This window comes from Herpailurus yagouaroundi, unplaced genomic scaffold (genome assembly GCF_014898765.1).
Source record: "Herpailurus yagouaroundi ecotype Mexico unplaced genomic scaffold, PumYag 100, whole genome shotgun sequence".
NCBI lineage: Eukaryota > Metazoa > Chordata > Mammalia > Carnivora > Felidae > Herpailurus > Herpailurus yagouaroundi.
Genome location: NW_024412391.1, coordinates 47,798,480 through 47,805,813, shown reverse-complemented (window position 1 = coordinate 47,805,813; position 7,334 = coordinate 47,798,480).

The following is a 7,334-nucleotide window of genomic DNA, read 5'->3' as shown; positions in this document are numbered from 1 at the left end:
AGAGAGAGAGAGAGAGAGAGAGAGAGAGAGAGAGAGAGAGAGAGAGATTTCCTGCCTACTTTTTGTTTTGGTTCCTGCATTTACCAGTCCAGCTTCTATGGGGTGGTCCCTCCTCGAACTGGTAACACCTTTGTTTTCCTTGCCCCCTCAGGCCGACTAATGGTTATAGCTTCCCACTGTTGCTAATTCCTGGGTATTTCAACATCCTTGCTGGCTCCCTTAACCATTCCCTCATCTCTGTAAATAGTCCCTTTACTAAACCTCTTCCAATAAACAATTTTGAATGGGGAATTCAGTTTCCTACCAGGATCCTTGCTCATGCAAAACCTTTCTCTTTGAAAAGGAAGCTATGGATTATAGAATTCCACAAGTCCCCCTCTCCCAGACTTGATGCTAACTATTACTCTTTTTCTGATTTCCAGAGATCTGATGGATGTATTTACTTGGAAGAGGGACAGGTGTCCAGAGTTAATAGGTTTCCTTTTGGGTTTTTTTTTGTTTTTTTTTTTAATTACCGACACTATTGTTTCCCAACTGGGCTTCATTAGTGCAGCAACTCACAACAATATGCAGCTATACACTTCACACAGCAGAAATCCAGGTTTTGAAATGATTATGTTATTTCGCTAACATGAATGCCAAATTAAACGATCCAAGTTCCAAAGACCATTTCTTCCCTCTCCACACCTCCTCTGACAAGAATTATCGGACTTGGCTTTGAAACATGTCAAGATAAAGCAGGCAGTTTCCAAATTTTCCCTTTCATTTTGCATCCAGGATAAACACGATTCATGACTTTAATTTTTACACATTTCAGTTTCAGTTGGGAGTTGGCAGTTTTTCAGAAGAACCATGCCAAGTTTCACTTATTTACTGAAATATACATTTTTCCCTTCCTGGTTGTAACCTTCCTCCCTATGTCTTCTTCTTCCCTCCTCCCCTTGTCGCTGTGGATCAAGGCCACTATATCATCCAGGAAGGAAAGAATCTGAGAAGTGAAATGTCTGTTACAGATATTTCAAATTTAACCAGACATGTCTGTGGGTTCTGGAAACCAGATGTGTTGAAGGTGTAGAAGATTGGCAGGGGGTGGGAAGTTTGCAGTTGCGGGGCTTTTCAGCACTAGAGAGCTTTGATATGGAGGGAGGAATGAAAAAAACTTTTGAAACCAAAAATAGTTTGGACCAGCCTTTCCTGAAGTATGTGCCACGGAACCCTAACACTATATGTCCTGTGGGGGTAAAGGTGGGAGGGGGTTACGGTCAAATAAGTTTGAGACATCATGCAAATAATGCAGCACCTTTTGGGGCACCTGGGTGGCTCAGTCAGATAAGTGTCCGATTTTGGCTCAGGTCATGATCTCGCGGTTTGTGGGTTCGAGACCCGCGTCCGACTCTGTGTTGACAGCTCAGAGCCTGGAGCCTGCTTCTGGTTGTCTCCCTCTCTCTCTGCCCCTCCCCCACTCATGCTCTGTCTCTCTCTGTCTCTCAAAAAATAAAAAAAAATGTTAAAAAAAAAAGATTGGGGCGCCTGGGTGGCTCAGTCGGTTAAGCGGCCGACTTCAGCTCAGGTCATGATCTCGCGGTCCTTGAGTTCGAGCCCCGCGTCGGGCTCTGTGCTGACAGCTCAGAGCCTGGAGCCCGTTTCAGATTCTGTGTCTCCCTCTCTCTCTGACCCTCCCCTGCTCATGCTCTGTCTCTCTCTGTCTCAAAAATAAATAAACGTTAAAAAAAAAATTTTTTTTTTAAAGATTTAAAAAATGTGGCACCTTCTTAAAAAGCCCCAAAATATATTAAAGGCACAGAGAATGCCTGTAGTCAAGAATTGTGTTTCATGATTGAATCCCCTATATCCCCTCAAAATTTTTAGTCATGGAGACTTCTAAAGTAATACCTATTTATAATTCTCTTGTGGAAATATCAAGGCACAAACTTTGAGAAACACAGTATATCACAGTGGAAGTAGAAACTCAGTGAATAAAAAGGAAAGAATATGATTTCTATCACCTCCATCTCCTACCTCCTGAGCAATGCGGCTCTTGCCCTGGGATCCAAAATCAGACTTCTGCTTTTTTCCAACCTGATGAACATTCTAACTGAAAATGGTCTGTAGTACCAGAGTAGCAAATGTTAGGTGTTCTGCAAAAGTTTGTTGAATGAATTAATGATTGAATGAAATGAGAAAATCCCTGTAGAGCACTTAGCACAACGTGTAACACGGAGTAAGTAGCAATAAATACTATGATTACTACTCATCATGATCTTTGGTTTAGAGGAAACAGAAAAACTCAAAACTTGTTGTTGGCCATTCTCAAAATAACTTCAAGACTTAGGCTCTGTCCCCAGCTAACATACATTGTCTGAAAGAGAACCAGCTGATTATGCTACAATAAAATAACCTTCCACACAGAGAAGACTTACATGGAAATGTATCAAAATCACAGACAAAAATGTTGTTTGCTTATAGTCACACACAACAAATGGCATGTTTTTACAAGGAAGAAATAAGCTGGGTAAAAAAAAAAATCTGTTCTGTGATCCTTTTTATTTTTTATTTTTTTTTTTAAATTTTTTTTTCAACGTTTTTATTTATTTTTGGGACAGAGAGAGACAGAGCATGAATGGGGGAGGGGCAGAGAGAGAGGGAGACACAGAACCGGAAACAGGCTCCAGGCTCCGAGCCATCAGCCCAGAGCCTGACGCGGGGCTCGAACTCACGGACTACGAGATCGTGACCTGGCTGAAGTCGGACGCTTAACCGACTGCGCCACCTAGGCGCCCCTCTGTGATCCTTTTTAAAAGGAAGAGCTAATATGTTATTGAGAGTTTTGCTTTATATTTTATAATATGCTTATCATAGTTGTGGTTACAGTAAAAATATAAAACATGAAGAGGTGAAGTGATTTATGTCACTTCTGCTCCTTTCTGGACTTATGAAACAGAATGGAAACTATAACAAACTGCAATTATTAAGGTTATGTGGATCAACTTCCTTAGGAGGAATTTATCTTGTCTAAAAATTTCAAGTGTTTCCTAATTTAGTAATGTACTGGAGTATGTTTCTTACTGAACACTACTAACTAATCACATCAAATCTTTTGAAAGAAAATTGGTTTTCCTGTCCATGGTATATCACAAAAGCATTAAGAATAGGGCTGTGCTTTTTTTTTTTTTTTTTTGAGCATTTTCTGTGATTTAAAACACAGAAATAGATTTTATTTATGTATTTATGATCTCATTAATGAAAGTTAATGTGGTCAGTTATTTGGAAAAGGAAATGCTGGAATCAAATAAAAATGTTACTTACTTCAAATACATTTACTTTCATTTTATTGAGTTTTAGGAATGTATCTGACATTAAGTACCAGTATCTGGCCAAAGTAACAAGCTCTGATCTGGTGTAGCTTAAACAAGGAAAATCTGTACAACTTCACATACCAGGAGGTATAGAGGAAGATAAAGCCCCTGGTTTGGCTGATTCAGGTGCTCAATGTGATCAAAAGCTTGGGCTCTCCCCCTCTCTCTGTTCTGCCATCTACATACTGCCTTTTTGCTGAGGCTGGCTCTGTCCTCATGGTAGTAAGATGGCTGCCAGCAACTGATAATTGTTCATTAGTCATCTGCAACAGAAGAAAGTAAATCCCCAACCAAGGAGTATGAATCATTGCTTTTAGTCAGATTGGACCAATTCACTACACTTGCCCAGCCCCAGAACAGAGGAATGACATTGATTGTCCTCAACCAGTGATTCTTAAACTAGTCCCCAAATCAACAGTTGACACTTCTGAGAATGTGGAACTCTGTAGAAATGCAAATTCTTATACTTCACTCCAGCTTTACTGAATCAGAAATGCTGGAGATAGTGTCCAGTGATGAGTTTTAACAAGCCTTCCATGTACTATACATCTTCCATGTAGTCCACGTCCACTGCCTTAAACTCTATAGAATTCTCCCCTAGAGATGAGAAAGGGGTGGACACCTGAACCAATTTGGGGTTGTGTTAGGAAGGAGGAAGAGGAAGATCGGTCTTTTCAGATACTAATAGTATCCGTATCTGGGGTGTTTTAAGAAAAGATTTCAAGTAGTTTCTTATATTTCAAACATTCTGTTCCCTCAGGTTTGAGAAATGTGGTCATCATTAAGATAACTCAGACACTTTCTTAAAATCCTCTTGTGAATGTGCTACATCTTGGAAAGACAACAAGGATAAACAGGACTCCAAAGAGTGGAGTTCCAATACTAGTTTTGCCTCTGATGAACTTTATGTCCTTGAGAAATTCACTGAGACTCAGAACCCCAGCTTTTACTTCTTTAAAGGTATAGGAATGGGGGTCTTTAAATTTCTGAAAATGAAAACAATTATAGCTAGAATTTATTGAACACTTATGTGTCATGCACTGCCAATGATTTTATTTAACACACTTATCATTTAATCCTAAGAATACCCACTATGAACTATATAACTTGCCCAAACTCCGGACTGCTGAATAAAGAATCTGGGCTTCAAGTCTATCTGACCCCACAGTTGTTTTGCTAAGCCACTACTCATAACGGTTTCACTTTCCTATGGTTTAGTGCATTGTGCTTTTTTTTTTTTTTTTAATTTTTTTTTTCAACATTTATTTATTTTTGGGACAGAGAGAGACAGAGCATGAACAGGGGAGGGGCAGAGAGAGAGGGAGACACAGAATCGGAAACAGGCTCCAGGCTCCGAGCCATCAGCCCAGAGCCATCAGCCCAGAGCCATCAGCCCAGAGCCCGACGCGGGGCTCGAACTCACGGACCGCGAGATCGTGACCTGGCTGAAGTCGGACGCTCAACCGACTGCGTCACCCAGGCGCCCCAGTTCATTGTGCTTTTTAAGAAAGATGCAGTTCAGTATAATGAAAAGAATGTGGACTTCGAATTCAGGCTGTAATTTGAATCTTGGCTTCACCATTCTCCTGATCTACAACTTTGGGAAAGCTTCTCTGAAACTTTAATTTATAATCTGCAAGGTAACATTTTTCATGACATTTGTAAGGACTGAAGGAGTAATACATACCATAGTGCTGAGCACCATGCCTGGACTACAATAAGTATTCAACAGATGTTCATTTTCTCCCCTGCCACTGTTTGATAGAAACTGTTATTTGCTGAATGAGAAGGAAATATTTTGGAACATACCTTTACTCTTTTTTATTTCCCCCCAATATTTTCATTCACAAGTGACCTTACTAATAATATTAAGTAGCACCAAGAATGGAAAAATTCTGTCTGTGATGTCTTGACTAAAACTTTTCTAAATATAAGAACCCAGATAGGCGAACTTGTCTAGTACAAGAACAACCCTAGACCTTCCATCAGCAACTCCATATCCATGGTTTCCTAACAATCTCTTCCCTGAGCCTTTTCAAGTGGGTTATGCAGGTCCATATTTGAATTTAAAAAAGCATGTCAAATTTCAGAAGTATTTCTCTTAACCTGTGCTAATCTCAAAATAGACCCATCTCTACAGGGTGAAGAGCCCACTCTTTCCTTTCAGAGCTCACCCCTTGCAATGGAAACACAGACAGAGTTTGGGAAGAGTTATTTGACAACAAAGGCCCTGGATTCCAAGGAAAGAATGCTCCCTTTAAAGCATCTACATTATGGAGAGAAGAATTTTACTCTCTGAGCTCAGAAAGTGTGTATTGTAAATATTTATGATTCACTTCCATGAGGTTTAAAGGATTCTTTAGGACAAATTGATTTGTGGCTCTATCATCACATCATTTTGAACTGTGAGAATTAATAAAATTAAGAAACACAGCCCTTTCAAATACTTGAAAAGTAAGAAGCACCTATCTTCTAATGCTATAGTTCATTTTGGGCTGTTTAATTGTGTCATCTTGAAAACAACAGAGACTTTTGGAATAAATTTACAGTAAATGGCTTCTGAATTTATTTAATGCTTGTACTTTCCTGCAACATTATTCAAGCAGAGTGGACATTTATGGGCTTGTGGGTTCCAAGACCATGGCCAATACCCTTTATAGTTATATTTTCAAGCAAATGTTTCACATCAGACAATTTGCCCAGAGGATAACTCTCTAAAATGCCTTTATTGTAACCAGGAGGTAGGAATAGATCATGAAGATAAATGTATGTTATTATCCCTCAGGTTGATAAAGAAAACACAAAATGATAAAAGTTTGTTTTATGGCCCCTCCTTATCTAACACAATGCCAGGGAAGCCTATGGCCATTTATCTTGGGTCTTCATGAGCAGAGAAAAATATAAAATCGAGAAAACATCCAAAAATGTCATTATCAGCAGTCATTCTTAATAATTCAACTCTAGAATTGTGTCAAGTTTCCCTATATAATGTTTATATATAATATACACATATTTTATATATGTATATTTATATAATATATAATTGTTCAAATGTTACAATGTGGATATATGTTTTTAATTACTAGATACCAGAGGTGGGTTAATAACAAAGCATTGTCAGACCTCTGTAGGGTGAAAGCCAGGCACTGGTATTTTTTATAAAGCTCCTCAGATAATTACAATGTGCAAGCAGAGTTGAGAACCACTGAAAAGGTTCTACCAACCACACATGAACGTGAACACATATATTTTCTTAACTTCATTGGGAACACCTAATACTAGTAATATAATGTCATAGTAAGGACAAGTTCACGGGTCTTGCTGCCTCTTTCCTGCCTGCTTCCTCTCCCCATTCTCCTTCTTAACTTTACCTTGAGCAGAATATCCAAAACAGTGGTTTGCCAGTGTGTTCTGTGTGTGTGTGTGTGTGTGTGTGTGTGTGTGTGTGTGTTTAGTAGCAAAACTGTGTTCTTTTTCCAAACATTTCCATTAGACTCAATGAACAAAGTAGAACTTACAGAACAAAAATGGAGTGCCTCTAGACCCTCTGGTGTCCTACCCTCTTCTCCATCATCATTGGAACCCAAGGGCTTCCCACAGCACCATTTTAAAATCTGCCTTGAAGAGGCTAGAGAATTGGGTTGTCTCACTTAGTGACTGCCAGAAGAAGGCTTATTTCAAATGTGGCAAGAAGGGCCCCAGAACAATCTACTGAATCACACAATAAGCAACTCCACTCAGGCAGTCCCTGATTCACCTCTGCTTGCCTATGGCCATGCTATGAAATACCAATAACTGAATATTTAAAAGATTTTTTCCCTCCAATTCTTGATATGAAAGCCCTATGCAAGGCCTTTTCTAGTGGGTGATGAAATGAAGCAAACCTCCCACCTCCAAATCAGGTCTCAGAGAACTTCTCAAGGAATCTGAAAAGGGACTACAAGTTATGAAAGGGGTGTGTAGAGAAAAGGAGGGAAG